Raw genomic sequence first — 15892 nt, forward strand, 5'->3', positions numbered from 1 at the left:
TTGATATATACCAATATCTCCCCATTTCCCCTACCACCCCAACCCTTGGCAACCATCATTCTCTGAGTTTGACTTTTTTTTAGAGTCCACATATAAGTGATACTATACAGTATTTATCTTTCTCTGACTTATTTCACTTCGCATAATGCCCTCAAGTCCCATCCATGATGTTGCACACAGCAGGATTTTCTTCTTTCTCATGGCTGAATAATCCATTGTGTATATATATGCCACGTTTTTATCCATTCATCTTACACACTCAGGTTGCTTCCATATCTTGGCTATTGTGAATAATGCTGCAGTGAACATGTCAGTGCAGATACATCTTCAAGATCCTGATTTCATTTCCTTTTATGTATACATGTAAGTGGGATTACTAGATCATATGGTAGTTCTATTTTTAAATTTTTGTGGAACCTCCATACTGTTTTCCATAGTGGCTGTACCAATTACATTCCCATCCACAGCGTGCAGAAGTTCCCTTTTTCCCTTGTCCTTATCAGTGCTCATCTCGTCTTTTTCACAATAGCCATTCTAACAGATGTGAGGTGATGATATCTCATTGTAGTTTTGATTTGCATTTCCCTGATGATTAGCAATATAGAGCACTTTCTCATGTACCTGTTGGCCATTTGTATATCTTCTTTGGAGAAATGCCTATTCAGGTCTATGATATCATGATTTATAATTAAAAAAACACATATTTGGGTTTGACCCTGTTTCTGGCACAGAGCTCCCAACGCCCTTGGCATTTCCTAAGTGGTAAGAGTGTTAAAGGTATCTCTTGTTAGGTTAATTGACTTTTTGGACTGAGCCTAAGGATAGGGGCTGGTTGCCAGGAAAACATGTGATTAGAGGGTTGAAACTTTCAGTCCCATACCCCTGACCTCAGGGGAGGAGAGTGGCTGGAGGTTGAAACAATCTCCAATGGCCAGTTATTGAATCAGCGATGCCTTTGTACTGAAGCATCCATAAAAACCCTAAGAGCACAGGGATTTGGAGAGTTTCCAAGTTGGTGAACATGAGATTCACAGAGAGTGACTTGCTAGGAGAGGGCAAGGAACTGTATATCCACATGAAAAAGAATGAAACTAGAATCCAATCTTCTCTACCTGAAGATGGTATCTGATTCCATAGTTTAAGGGTTCAGCCCTACAAGACTTTCCACTCCCACCAAACAAACACATACTTTAGATACCAATCACAAGTCCAGGCTGTCACCTGAGCTTCTGACACACAGGCAATAGTTTGGAGTTTACCAGACTGCTTCCTCAGGTTCCGTTAATTTCCTAGAGCAAATTACAGAACTCTGGAAGCCAGTTTACTCACTAGATTACTGGTTTATTATGAAAGGATATGGCACAGGAACAGCCAAATGGAAGACACCATAAGGCAAAGTATGGGGAAAGTGTGCAAAGTTTCCATGCCCTCTGTGGGTTTGTCATATATGGCCTTTCTTGTGTCAAGATGTTCCCTCTATGCCCACTTTCTGGGGAGTTTTTGTCATAAATGGATGTTGAATTTTATCAAAGGCTTTTTCTGCATCTATTGAGATGATCATATGGTTTTTATTCCTCAGTTTGTTAATGTGGTGTATCACACAGACTGATTTACAGATATTGAAAAATCCTTGCATCCCTGGGATAAATCCCACTTGACCATGGTGTATGATCCTTCTTATGCATTGTTGGAGTCGACTGGCTAGTATTTTGTTGAGGATTTTGCATCTATATTCATAAGTGATATTGACCCATCAGACATACAAATGAATCTTGTCTGGTGGAAGTGAGACAGGAGGGAAGGGGGCAGGGCATAGCCACTAAAGGAATGACAAAGCAGTTAGCACCAAAATGGCAGCAAAGTCAATTCCCAATGTACCCTGAGGCCCAAGATGGAGGGAGATTCGACCTCCAGTGGACCTTGAGCTACATTACACACTTTGTAATGTACTAGCATGGTGAATGACACACCCACAAGAGCCATGGCAGTTCTGAAGCTAAGGGTGAAAGGTCAAAGAGAGGGTGGTGGCCCAATTCCTGGGAATCCCGGCACCTTCCCCAAAGTAGTTGGAGTAATTCTCTCACTTAGTAGCATATAAAAAATAGCAACACCAGGAGCTGTCTCTACTGGCTATCCTGGCTGACAGCTTCCCACTCCTGCACCTTTTCCTCGCTGGAGCACTTTTTTTCCTTTTCCTCTTTTAAGAAGTACAGCAGTTTTCCCTCTGTCCCTCTGCAAAAACAAAACAATACTAGCAACACCACACCTCACAGTCACTCCTACTCTCTTGCCTTCTGACAGCCCGCACTCCGTTTATGAAGTGTGTATCTACCCATTCTTTAACCTCTCCCCCACCCTGCTAAATATATCTACTTTTACTCAACTATGGCTTGCTCTTGAATTCTTTCCTGCGCAAAGCCAGGGACTCTCACTTAGTGGGGCACGTCCCAGGGACTCAACCAACACCTGAAACACAGCCATCCTTTCACGCACCACTCTTTTTCCTGTATCAGAGTTTAACTGACTTCCCCACTGTGGAAAAAGCCAGTTTTGCCTCCACTAAGCAAATTCATTCCAGCATTCCTGATCGCCTACACATGTGCCTGCCTTTTGGATCATCTTTGAACCACCAGCATCATCTTACACACCTCCTCAGGAATTAGTGAGTTAACTTAAATCTTCGGTATGTGTTTATGTTTGTAGGAGAGTCATGATTTAACCTTTTCTCTCTCTCTTTTTTTTTTTTTAACAAGGTATTCTTTTAACATTGCTCATAGCAAGTTTTTAAGCATAGCCACCACTTACAGTTTTGGTGTCATCCAGAGACAACCATCTATTATTTCGGCCCATGCAAAAAGAACCTACCACTGATTGGAGGCCTACTTCACTTTGTGGAAACAAAATACACCGAGTGTTAGGAGTCTTAATGAGGGTTGAGTAAATGCAGAAGCACAAGATAACGTTTAGTTGGAAAAGCGTTTCTGGAAGCAAGAAGGGTAAATAGTGAGGTGGCTTGCAGACAGTGAGATTCTGATAGACCCTGTAGCTCTAATTTTTGCTTTCATCAACCTTACAATTTAGTGAGTAACACCAACTGAGCGCCTACTTCCTAGCCCTGCAAAAACTGTCTCAAATATCACAGGAAATACTACTCCCTCCCCACCACCAAAACAAAACAAAACAAAACACCACGTGTCTACCTTCAAAAAAAAAAAACCAAAACCAAAAAACCCAGGCCTCGGCATCTAGAAGGAATCGCTGAGATGCTCCAGTGTCCAGGTTCCTCAGAGGGGGACCAGTAGCTTGGCGAATCAGGAATCAGGCCTCCACTCCCCAGTCCAGGCGCCTCCTCTGTCCCCCACGTGCTTTCTGGCTCAGACGTTTCCACTCCCGCTCCTCCGCTTCCCCATGTCCCGAGTTCTCATTCCCGCATCCCGGACAGGCCGCACCTAAAGCCGTCGCAGAGACGATGCCGTGGGCTCGGGACACGCCGGCAAGAAAGCCTCGCCGAGTTTTAAAGCCCAACCGCGCACCTTGGACATTGAGGCAGCCCGTAGCCCTCATGCTTCCTCTTTCAGACCTCAGCTTGGATGAATCTCTTTATTTTAGCAAAGGGATCTTGCGACTAAGAACAACCTTTCTCTAGGAACTGTCCGTCTTTAAGTCCCTCTAACTCCGAGGGATCTTGACCGCCGAACCGCCACAAAATGTCTCAGGCGCCCCACTCCGCTCCCAGGAGCAGCCGGGCCGGAAGTGCGCAAGCGCGGCGCCGCTGACCTCGTGGGGTTCACTTCCGGGGGTCGTGCCGCCCTGTTCTCCAGGCTGGGCTCTGGCTCTCGTGTCTGCTCGACTGCCGCCTCCCTCCGACCCGCCCGGCGTTACAGAGCCGAGCCGAGCCGTGGAGCCCCCTCCGGCCCGGCCATGAGCGCGGCCGCATGATGCGTCCCTGCCTCGGCCGCTGCAGCCGCCGCCGCCGCCGCCGCAGGCCGGGAGGAGCCGCAGCGCCAGGCCACCCAGCCCGGGCTTCGGGTGAGAGCGGCAGGTTGGGCCGGGCGGGGCTGGGCCGGCTGCTCGCACCCGGGTCTCCCTGCCACTCCCGGCACCCGTCCACCTGTCCCCGGATCCCTTACTTCCTCTTCTCCACCCCCGCCGCGCACCTGCGACCTTCCCGAGTTCTTCGGGAACACCTCTGTGCTTGCGCTTGACTTCCCTTCCAGGTGTCTCCTTGTCACTCCTTAGTGAATATCTCGAGATAGGGCCCGAAGTGCAGCCCCAGCTTTTCTCCTGACCTTGGGCATGACAGTCAGCTCTCTGAGCCATGGTTTACTCCTTTAATAACTAATAACGGGGTTATTGTTAGGACCAGAAGAAAGAGTGGCTATAAACCCTCTGTAAGCTGTAAAGAGTAGTTTATAGGCATGTATTACAATGGGCTTTCTTGAACGTTGCCCATGGCTGTTCGAACGCTCCTGTTCTTCCCTCCCTTTTAAGTTTTACCTTTCCTCTTTTATTCTTTGCCCACCTTCCCGGTTATGTTCCCTTCTTCCGGTGATCTTTGGGGGTTGCCCGCCAGCGCACCTGGGACAATCAGATCAGCCTTTAGGGTGATGTTTGCATCTTTTCTTGCTGCAGCCAAGGCTCATGTCTACTGAGGAGTCATTGCTGCTGGAACTGTCTCTTTCCGCTGTTGGGTGGACAGACTTTATTAGCTTATGAGTAACCAGTTTTTTGGAGGTGTCAGAAGAACTGTTGATGTAACTGCCTTAAAACCTTTTTTAGTGACCAGATTGTGTACAGTGCTGCCCAGTCAATGCCGCAGTGTAAACATTTGCAGTGTGCTTAGTATTTGTACTTAATGCTCATAGATTTATCTGTATTACTACTACTCGCTCAGATGGTCTAGAAATCTAGGCCAGTATGTATTTCTTCTTAGACTCTGCACCTCAGAGATGATGAATTTATTCTTTTGATACTTTTACTACTTTTACTTACCTAAAGTCACCTTTCAAAAAGTCAAACTAAATCTTTTTGATATCGTCTTATAACTTTCACTTATCTAAAAGTCATCTTTTAAAAAGTTACCTTTAAAAAAGTCACCTTGTTAAGTTTGCTTGTTAGGAAGTCAGAACTTGATTATCAACGTGAAAGGCTCTTGGGATATTTGAAAAATGGAATGGAACAAAAGTACTAAAAAGTACTAAATTGCATTTCTTGGACATTCTGGAAAATAGAAGGGTTGGGGTTACCAAAATTATTTGGATTGTGTACTTTCGGGAGTGAGGCTGGTAGGTTCACGTTGACTTTCGAGTTGTGAGATGGAGAACTGGACTATTTGAAGGTAATTTCCTAAAGAATTCATAAAACAGCAGCTGTCAAAGCATTGTGAGTAGAGATGTATACAGAAGTATTTTTTTCAACCAGTAACTCAGCTCCTGCCTCGATGACAATGAGTGAATTGAAACTTCACAGCCATGTTAATCAATGCACTAAAAAAGCAGAAATCCTCTTCTAGAAATGATAAGTATTAGCATGAATAGAATGATTCATGAGAGAGAAAGTACTAAAAGGAACTTTATGTAAGAACAGTCTTGAGTCAGTCAAAAGGTTGGACATGCTTTTATGTTCTTACTGAAACTGTTACCTGCAGGCTTAGACTCTTCAGTGACATGAATAAAATAATCTTTGTTAATTTGAGGAAATGGAACTAGAAGTTCACATGTCAAGTTAATGTTTGGGATGAAATGAGAAGTAGTTTTCTTGATGATTCCAGAACTTCCCTGTTCTAATCCATGCTGAGCAGTTCTACAAGGTAATTTTCCTGAAGCTGCTTTTTGGAGATATGTTTCTTAAAACTAATGTTTTAATTATAAAAGTAATATATGCTTCTTTTGTTAAAAAAAAAAAAAAACAGTAAGTATAGCGTCTAAACACTCACTCTCACTCCTTGCTGTCTCCAAAGCCAGCATCCAGGGTCAGTGTTAACAACCTGGGTGTGACCCTTCAGCTACAACACAGGAGAAGAGTTTAGGCCACTTGCAGAGTTGGTCAGCTACACAGTTCAGAGGGAACAGTCCACTCAAGACCACCGTCACTTCTGACACCACTCCAAGCCTGGGGGTTCCCCAAGCCAGCCTCAGGTTCAGTTACTAGCTAGAAGGCCTCACAGGACCCACCTGAAACTGTTACGCTCAGAGTTATGGTTTATTACAGGGGAAGGATACAGGTTAAAGTCAGCCAAGAGAGCGGCTCATAGAACAGAGTCAGGGAAGTTTCAGATGTGGAGCTTCTGTTGTCCTCTCCCCAAGGAGTCAGGATGTGATACTTTCCCGGCATTGATGTGAGGCTCGGTGCTCATGGTATTGCCAACCAGGGAGGCTCGTCTGAACCTTGGTGTTCAGAGTCTTTGTTCGGGTTCTGTTACATACGTGTGATCCGTTGATTGATTGACTGACTGCCCACATGATTGATCTCAGTTTCCAGGTCAGCAGATACTGTGTGACCCACCACCCTAAATCACCTTGTTGGTCTTTCTGGCGTGACCAGCCCCCACCCTAAATCACATTGTCAGCCGAGGACAAAGTCCAGATCCCCTTTTGAGCAAGGTTAAATTCTTTATTACACAGCATCCTTCCTTAAAAATATACTTTTTAAAGAATATGTGTGTGTGTTTATGTATATATATGTATGTATGTGTGTGTATATATATATGTGTGTGTATATATATATAGAACTGAATCATTGTACTGTACGCCAGAAACTAGCACAACATTGTAAATCAACTATACTTCATTAAAAACACACACACACACACACACACACACACACTTTTTTAAAAGGAAGCAGACTCAGATACAGAGAACAAACTAGTGGTTACCAGTGGGGAGCAGGAAGAGGGGCGGGAGATGATAGGGGTAGGGGACTAAAAGGTATAAACTACTATGTATAAAATAAATGAGCTACAAGGATATATTATAAAACACAGGGAATGTAGCCTTAAAACATTGTGAATGTTGTACACCTGAAACATATAATATTGTACATTAACTATACTTCAAGTTAAATATATACATATATATTTTTGCTTTACCAGTGTTGAATAATCCTTCCTTCTAGATCGTGGAGGAGACAAAGGCCCCGGGGGAGAATTCTCGCAACTTTGATTCCTTTCTAGCTGAGAGATCTCCAAATGTCCAACAATCTTTGTCTTCCCCTTGCCTCAGAGAAAGAGAATGCCTCCTTTCCAGTGTTAACATGTGTCTGTACTTTGGTCTGCCTGTTATGGAACAGGCATTTAGTCATTTACTCTCACTTGCCTCTGATTTGTTTTTTTCTTTCAGTGACTTCTTTGCCCCTATCCACAAACATATTCTTGTCCTGGTACTTCATTCCATTCCTGAAAAGCCTTGGGTAGAATTCACATTCCTTATGGGGCCAAGATAATGCCCTATACTGATACAGCACCTCTTAGTTTTGAAAACACTTAAGTTATCTTACAAGTGCCTTGTATGTAGTGGGTTCTTGGTTCATGTTTGATTAATGAATAATTTCACTAGGCGGAGAGTGAGAGTCTTCTAGTTGGGAGGAGCAGGAGCACGGAGGTAGGAATGAAGGCTGTGCAGTGCAGACGAACCTGGAAAAGCAGGGAGCCAGGCTCAGTGGCACCTTGAACACCGAGGTCCCAAGGTGTGGCCCTGGGAGGGTAGGATTCTGCAGAGGTTTAGCCAAAGGTGGGGGCACCTCGTCTTGGGTTGTGGGAGAGGTGAGAAGGGAAGGCTCAGAGCTGGAGTAGGGAGTGTCCGCAGCACAGAGGAATGAGGGAAGAGGGGTTGTGTGTCTAGAGGTTAAGCACTGGTTCCAGGAGGAGTGTTGTCAGGAAATGGAAGGAGAGGCCAGCTCTGTGTCAAGCCAGTGGTTTGGTTCATTCTGGGAAAGGGTGCAGTGCATTTGCAGTCCCAGTAATAAGCAAGGGCAGTCATGATGGAGAAGCTTCCAGTTTCTGTTGAGACAGGCTGGCTCTTACAGTATTTGTTTGTTGAAATGTTTTGAATTCTTAGCGTTCCATACTTCCCCAATTCAATTTATTCATTACAGAATGCATTTTCTAAAACCAAGTACTCTGGGAGGCAGTGTATTTTAATGGAAGAACATGGGCTTTGGAATCAGAACAGTCCTGACTCCACCCTTTACTGGCTGTGAACTTGAGCAAGTTACTTCAGCTCTAAGGCCCAATTTCCTCATCCCCCAAGGAGCTAATAATAGCACCTTGTTTTTAGGATAGTGGCGAGATTTGACGTGATGTTGTATATAAAGTTACTGCCGCACAGCACATATTACTGGCCTTCCTTTCGCATTCCAGTCCCTTTCATTGTCATTATAACTTGCATATGAGAGCTGAGTTCACTGTGAACCTGTCAGATGCGCCTGTGGTTGCAGGTCTGGTTCAGTCCGATGTTAGAAAAGTTCATTTCCTATTAAATAAAGAGACCGGTGTAGGGAGATACCGAAAGAAGCTGGGATTCACCAACCCAACTCAGGCTCAGCTCTTCCTTGGGACAGGACCCTTGAAAGGGCTTGGAACTCTGGGATTCTTTTTGTTTCTGGGTTTGTTATTCTTGACAGTTTAGTTACTACCTGGGGATTTTCTGAAATAGCTGCTCCATTTGACTTTCAGAGCCAGGCTGTGGCTGGTACCGCGAGGGGGCGGGGGTGTTGCAGCCTTTGCTGTGTGCATCCCCATGCCTTCGAGATGCCTCATGGAGCCTGCACACCAGTTGACACAACTGCAACTGAGACTGCCCCAGAGAAACCCCTGCCAGTGTGGGCTTCCCTCTTTTCCCCCTCTTCCCCCCTTCCCTCAGCCCTTCCACATCTCCCGGACCGTCTGACCTCACCCCAGCCATGTCTCCCACTTTGACCCTCTTTCTTATTCCTTTCGTGTTCCTGTGGGGCTCATTTTGGCTTTTCCCCCCTCAAGCACACCCCTGCCTCTCTCACTCAGCAAGTATTCTCAGAGCTCCTAGTGGGCTCAGGGCAGGCAGAGGGTATCATGGGGAACACTCTGTTGAGGTGGCAACAGAGGAAGAAGACAGCCCAAGATGGAGAGGGGTAAGAGGTGAGGTCTGCAGCCCCAGGCCGGGCAGGGCTTTATAGCCAAAGGGAGGCCTTTGGGTTTTATTTTAACTGCAGAGTCAGCCTTTGGATGGTTTTACTAAGTAGGAGCAGCAGGATCTGGGTGCTGAACGGGGAGTGGGTTGTGGGTGAGTAGAGGCCATGAGTGTGGAAACAGAGCGCTGCTCTGGTGGGGGCTCCCGGGCCTTGTTCTGGAGGGTTGGGGGTGGCGGAGGGGTCAGATCCCCGGTGGTGTTGGAGGCCGAGCCTGTAGGACTTACTGATGGGTTAGATGCGGGGAGGTGGGGAGAAGAGTGAAAAGAAGCGTGAGCCCTGTTTTGTTTTGTTTTTTGGGTTTTTTGAGGTTTTTTTGATCTTGGTAACTAGATGGTGGCGCTGTTTATTGAGATGGGAAGAGTGGAGTCAGAGCAGTTTGGTGGGTGGAGGGATGTTTCTGCTTTGACGCTATAGAGGAGTTGTCGAGGATTGGGGGTCAGAGATCCCCAATAGTGTATTAATCATCTGGGAGTTTCGCATGTATATGTAACTCCATGGAACAGAGATCCTGTGAGATCATTTGGAGAGCACACAGCTAAGAAAGAAAACCTAGGATTGAGCCTGGCACACCCGACATTTCAGTGCCTGTGGAGGAGGAGGAAAAGGAGGAGGACCTGGTGAGAGAACGAAGAGTGGCCAGTGGGGAAGGAGAAAAACCCAGTGTGGTCCCACCCCCGCCGCCCTCTCTCCAGGTTGACCTTCCTCTCTTAGAGCCTTGGCTCCTTGTTGTGTGTTTCTCAGTTTGCCCTCTTTTATTTAGTATGAAAGACCTTCCTGGAAAGGTTAAATAAGTTAACTATTCACAGTATGGACAATGTGCCAACATACCATCGAGACTTGGCTTTTGTTAGCTTAATGTTCTGTTGTTTTTTCCCTTAAAAGTTAATATCCTGTCCTTCAGATTCAGTCATTTGAGAAGAAAATTGTGGTTCATATGGCGTACATTGTTGGTCTGGTTTGAAAGCACAGACTGAATTTTTCCCAGTTGCAGGGTGATGGAGAAAACATTTAAGAACGTGATTGCCGTCTCAGTAAACGCACTGTGGGAGATTATCTGGATGCTCCATTCTTTCGCCAGGTTCGGTGAGGACTGTCCTTTCTTTAGTCTCCCGACCTGCCTCGGCCCCAGCCTGGCTCACCTGCCATCTCAGATGGTGACACGCCCAGGACATGTGTTCGTGTCCTCCCTTTGCCTCCCCATCTACATAGCAGCCTGTGTGCGGGGCCACATGCGAGAGCTTGTTGTTATCCTGAATGGCATCTCCTCTGAGTTCTTAAAATTCTCTCTGCAGCCTTCTTTTTTGATCATAATTATTTATCTTACATCATAGTGAGTTGAGAAAATAACAAGAAATCGAGGAAATGCACTCAACTAAATGATGGAAAATGGACAAGGGAGAATCACTGAAGAGAATAAATCACACACACACGGTTCCCATGCCCACCCAGCCTCAGTACCCCCTGGCTGCCTGGTCACGTCCAGGCCTGGTTCTCAGTCTCCCCAGGGCTCCAGTTCCTGAAGTTTTCTTCCACCCAGCTTCTCAGGCTGCTGCCCTTCACCAGGCCTCTGTGGCATGTCATATCGGTCAAGTCTTGCATCTGATACCCTGGTTTTCTGTCATCATCTTTGCTAACCCCATGTGAGCCTTTGGGGTGCCAGGCTGGACTTCTGGATGAAAGGCTAGCCGTTCCCAGTGCTTTATTGGAAACCAGGGGTTTGCAACACTGTCTGGCCCACAGTGCTGTGTTCTAGTGCTTTCTTGCCACTCCCTGCCCCCTTTTCCCAGTCTCAGTAGCTCTTCCTGCGCTTTCCTCCATGTTGGGTACCCACAGCCCACCTCTTGCTGGTGCTCAGAACCGCTTCAGCTCTGGTTCATCCATCTTCTCTGTGGTCTGGGGAGGAAGGGTCACTCTGCTCTGTCAGCCGTCAGCCCCTGGCATCTGCACACTGGAACTCTTATTCTTTAAAACCAGAAAAAAGTGAGCTTATGTTGCTTTTGTAGTTGCAGGAAAAGCTCAAATAAGCACAAAATCAGAAGAAAGAAGGGAGCTAGCTTGACAGGGCCACTCGGCTTATATTTTCTTAGTCTGATCATCTAATTGGCTAGTTAGGCAGATGGTCTTCATTCCCTTATCCTTACACCACTTTGGGGCCGTCCTGGGCTTTTTAGAAGTGTGGCACAGTCAGCCCAGATGCAGCACGCGGACTTGAGGGAGCCCTGGGGACAACCATGACTTTGGGCGGGTCCAAGGGAGCTCATCTATCACATGGGGACACAGCACTTCTTTACGGTCGTCGTAGCTTTAAATGAGATAATATGTGAGAGGGAAATTGGAAAAAAACCTTTTTTTCCTTCTAGCCACATTAGTCCTTCACTTAACTGCATTTAAAATTTTTTCTTCTTTAATTTTCTCACCAGCCAGTCTCCAGGCTCTGGACACTTCAGTGAAACTGCTGGGGAAGGTCCTGGCGCCTCCTTGGTGTGTTGGCCGCTCCAGCCTGCCTTCTTGCTCATAACCCCCAGGCCCTGCTCCCCAACTGGCCTAGGCTCCTCCGTCTCTGCTCTGGGTCCTGGCCACAGCCTTCTGGTTGCCCGGATTCCTCCTTCCATCCCAGTCTTACTTCATCGCCAGTTATCTTTTTAAAAACATCTGTCTGTTTACCAGAGTTCTTGTGTCTCCCTTTGCAGCAGAATGAAGTGGTGGATTCCAGACTCCCCAGCTGGGCCTGCAGCACTTTGCTGGGGCCACCCCCCTCCTTCCCTCCGTTTCCCTTCCCTGTCTCCTGCCTCCTGGGCTCTGAGCCTGCAGCCCTGCAGCCCTTGGACTCCTTCCCTCTCTGCGCCTACTCGCCCTGTTCTCTCCTCCTGTGCAGATCTTGCTTGTCCAGCAGGGCCGCTCATGCCATCTTCTTTATTGACACTTCCTCCAGTTCCGCTGGACGGAATAAGCTGTTGTCACCTCTCTCCCTCGTCACCCTCTGCCTCTAATACGGGCATCACACTTCGCGCATTATTTACAAGGCAGAGTCTCACCTCTCTTGTCTGATCGTGGATCCTCCATCCTCTATCCTGGGTCCTTGAGTGGAGGCTGGGCCCCGCTCCGACGTTTGCATTAAATAAATCTCTAACTGCGCTGGTTGGCTTAATATGTTTCTGTGCCTGAAGCAGAGATTTGCGTATTTCTGGTTGTTACAGGTCATCAGTGGGTGTATAAAGAGTAAAACAGTGAGTGTAAACAGTGTTTTTTTGTAAACGTGAACACCAGACTCCAGGGTAGACTTTCTTTTTATCGCAGTAGTGAAAATAAATTGTACCTTGATTCTTTTTTGTAGTAACTGATTACCAAAGGATACTGATGTCTTTTGTTTACGTGTTTTCAGTTGGTTTATGAGGAACGCATCCCTGTTTGTAGGCACGGAAAAGCAGTGAGGGGAAGAGATGGAGACACGTGCCTGAAGATGCTGTTAAAAGTAAACCTAAGATGGGGTCTGCAGGCTCGCAAAGGCGGGGACTGCGGGGGAGACTGGTGTCAGCAGCACCAGCTAGAACTGGGCTGTTCCTACACTCTTTTCACCTGCACATGTACCTGTTCTGGTTGTTTTTTCTCCTGTACATTTTTATATTGGGGCATAATTAACATACAATGAGACACACAGTTTTAGGTGTATCGTTCATTTTGTGTGTATGTGTGTTTTTAGCAGCTCGTTGAATTTTGTTTCCACAGTGCGTGTGCCCGAGTACCCTGCTGCCCTTTTCAGATGGTGGGCTTTCCATCAGCTCAGAAAGTCACCTTGGGCTTTCTGTCATTCCCCCTTGTGCTCAAACCCCATTCTCATTTCTTTCAAAATAAATTAGCTTTGCCTGGTTTAGAGTGCTGTGTAGATGGACTTGTAGTGTACATACTCCTGTCTGGTTTCTCTCACTTAGCATAGTATTTTTGAGATTTATCCATGTGGTTGCATGTATCCATAATCCTCCCCCCACCCCTTTGATGAGAAGTATGCCATTGTATGAATATACCATGGTTTGTTCATCTCCTGGTGAGAGATATTCGGGTTGTTTCTGGTTTGGTGAGTATTACGAATAAAAGCAGCTGTGAACAGTTTTGTACATGTTTTGTGTTCATACTCACCTCCAAGTAAATACTTAGAAATGGAATTGCTGAGTCACAGGGTAGGTGTTGGTTTAACTTTGAGAAAGTGCCAGACCACTTTCTGAAGTGGTTACTACATTGGTTACTTTATAAAATGTATGAAAGTAACTGGGGATTTGGTCTCATTGTAGAGATCCTGCTATAGACCTGAGGCTTTGATTGACAGTCCTGTATTTTGCAAAGCTGGTTTTCTTTTAAAGCAGTGCTAACAAACTCGTTTGAAGATATTCGAGATGAATGTGAATAAAAAGTTGAAAATATCATTCAGCATAATTAGGCATTACTAGTTCAGAGTGTTATTTGGCATTTAAAGTTGTTGGCTGATGCATAGATACTTGAATCAAGTTACTCTATAGAAATAACATATTTTAAGTCACCTTTGTTTAAGCAGCTTGTGATTCATGGCTACATTTGTTACTAAAAAGCTCAGAGGGGCCTCAGAGCCACAGATATGGGAACTTTGGTGTGCAAGGTGGCAGTGGCGGGTGGTGGTGTGCAAGGTGGCAGTGGCAAGTGGGTGGGAGGTTGTCCAGGTACATGTGGAGGGAGGACAGGGTCTCGAGGAGACCAGAGCAGACAGGCTGGCAGGGGGGCCTGACCGTGGAGCTGGCCCTGGTGGAGGGCCGCACACTTGAACAGGAAGCAGCGAGAGGAGGAGGGTGTGACTGGTGGGAACACCAGACTGTGCTTGGTGACAGGGACCAGGGAGACTTACCCTGCTCACCCCTCGATTCCCCCATCCCTTCTTTCCTGCCAGCCCTCCCCCCTGCCCCGTCCCGGGTGTCCTGCTTAGGGGTCTTGGTTTCAGAAAACGGACACCAACTCAGGGTCTGCTGAGCAGAAAAATAATGCATTAAAGAATATGGGATGAAAGCGGTGGACGGGCTGTGAGGCACAAGGGGCCAGGCAGCGGGGTGGGGAGAGGGGCAGAGGTGGGCAGAACTGTGCTGAGGAAGGCGGTCTTGTTGGTCCTGGCCACCTCTGCCAGACTTCCTACTGTGTGGAGGATGGGCTCCTGGCTGGGTCCTTTCATTTTATTTTATATTCTCTCCTAAGAAAGGTCTCCCTCTGTGTCATTTAGTTCTCCCTTCTGGGAGATTTTCCCACTCTGTCGTCCAGTCCTTTTTAAGATTTAAAAATTCTACCATTCTATTTTTATTTTTCAATAACTAGAACATTCCCAGAATGTTCTTCTTTTTGTTTCACAGATGCAGTCTCTTCTTGCTTCTTAAATTTCTCTGTGCATCGTGCCTGCTCTGGATTCCTCTTCCATCCTGTTTCTTTCTGGGGCTCTGGCTTCTTCACAAACCTGACTGTTGGCTGTCCATTTGTATTTAAGAATGAGATATGCCTACGGGGGGATGTGCTCCGGGGGCCCTCAGCTTAGAGAGACCTGGCAAGGAATCCTGATCTCTTTGGTGGGTGCCCCCGCATCTTGATGTCTTTAGGCCTTTTCTCTTGGGCCAGAGGAGTACTTTTAGGGGTGCTACGTCTCCTTGCTCATGTGCTAGTGAGCCCAGTGGGAGATGCAGCAGGGATGTCATCGTTCAGTGGTGGCCCTACTCAGTTCTACCTAGTCCTTGCCTGCCTCATTCCCTCCCACAGCGGGCCCAGTGCACCTCTCAGCTCTGGGTCTCACTCTGTCCCGTGTTTTCTGTAATTCCTCTGCTGTGGATAGTAAGTGGTTGTTGACGTGAAATGCAGGTCGGCCACACTGGGTTTGGATTGTCCCCGGAGATCTTTCTCAAGGGATTTTGGCTTATAGATTTGTTTAAAACCAGGGCTGAAGTAACAGGAGGGGAAAATGGACAGGTTTAAAATAATTAATTTTCAGAACTGTCAATCAATTTACTAGTTATGAAAACTTAGAGGTGTAATAACTTCATAGTTAAAGATAATTCTGAATAACAGAACTTTATGTGTGAAGTTGGTTTTATGTGTGTGTATATATTGCTCCAAAAATAGTACACTAAGAAGTATTATACACTCTTGTCATAAAATAAGTAACTTTTCTAATCAGATTTTATTATCTTTCAGATCCTATCATACCGGAAAGTATGCACCTTAAGATCCTGAAGAAAAGGCACAAAATGTTCAAGTAATGTTTAGAAATAACTTTTAAGGTAAGAGTGATTGCTTATTTAGGTGTATGATGACTGTTTCTCTAACAGCTGACAGCAGCTTGTACGTTGCTGAAAAGGCGATACAGGGAGTTTGGCTGGTTAACAAGTATTGTCTTTGCTTTGCTGACCACCTGTCCTAAAAGAAGAGTGTACCTCTGGAGGAAGAGTCCCCGGAGTGAATTGGAGCAAGTACTTCAAGACGAGGGGGATGCTGAAGAGAAAACACCCCTGGAAAGTTTTTGCTTGAGTGGTCGTCCCCTTAAATAATGGAGCTCTGCAGTGTTGTGTTTAGTGTTCTGGGGAACTGACTTTATTTAACTTGAAGACAAACAGCTCAGTAGACCAAATCCCATTAAATTGGCCATTAAAGTAGAAAAACAATGTGACGTCTGCCCAAGTCTCTCAATGCACCATACTTTCAGGCTTCTCTTAGACGTGCTCTTCAGGGC

General features: G+C 46.2%; 1 protein-coding gene and 1 long non-coding RNA gene across 4 annotated transcripts in view; one reads left to right on the top strand and one right to left on the bottom strand.

The window, feature by feature from the left end:
- ZDHHC7 (zinc finger DHHC-type palmitoyltransferase 7) overlaps nt 1-15892 on the top strand; it is a 65353-nt gene that overhangs the window by 38314 nt on the left and 11147 nt on the right. For 2 of the 3 annotated variants that reach the window (XM_031457953.2, XM_064488909.1), the window contains exons 1-2: nt 3787-4029; nt 15358-15443. The gene's annotated coding sequence lies outside the window, so the exon portion shown is untranslated. Of the gene's footprint in view, nt 1-3786; nt 4030-15357; nt 15444-15892 lie in introns of those variants that run through there. The other variant, XM_031457954.2, reaches the window with a different exon arrangement.
- LOC135322021 (uncharacterized) lies at nt 211-3733 on the bottom strand. The gene is made up of 2 exons (XR_010382262.1): nt 3534-3733; nt 211-3449 (listed from the first exon to the last, which is right to left on the bottom strand). It is a non-coding gene; the product is annotated as an uncharacterized LOC135322021 (long non-coding RNA).

Source organism: Camelus dromedarius, chromosome 9 (genome assembly GCF_036321535.1).
Source record: "Camelus dromedarius isolate mCamDro1 chromosome 9, mCamDro1.pat, whole genome shotgun sequence".
Lineage (NCBI taxonomy): Eukaryota > Metazoa > Chordata > Mammalia > Artiodactyla > Camelidae > Camelus > Camelus dromedarius.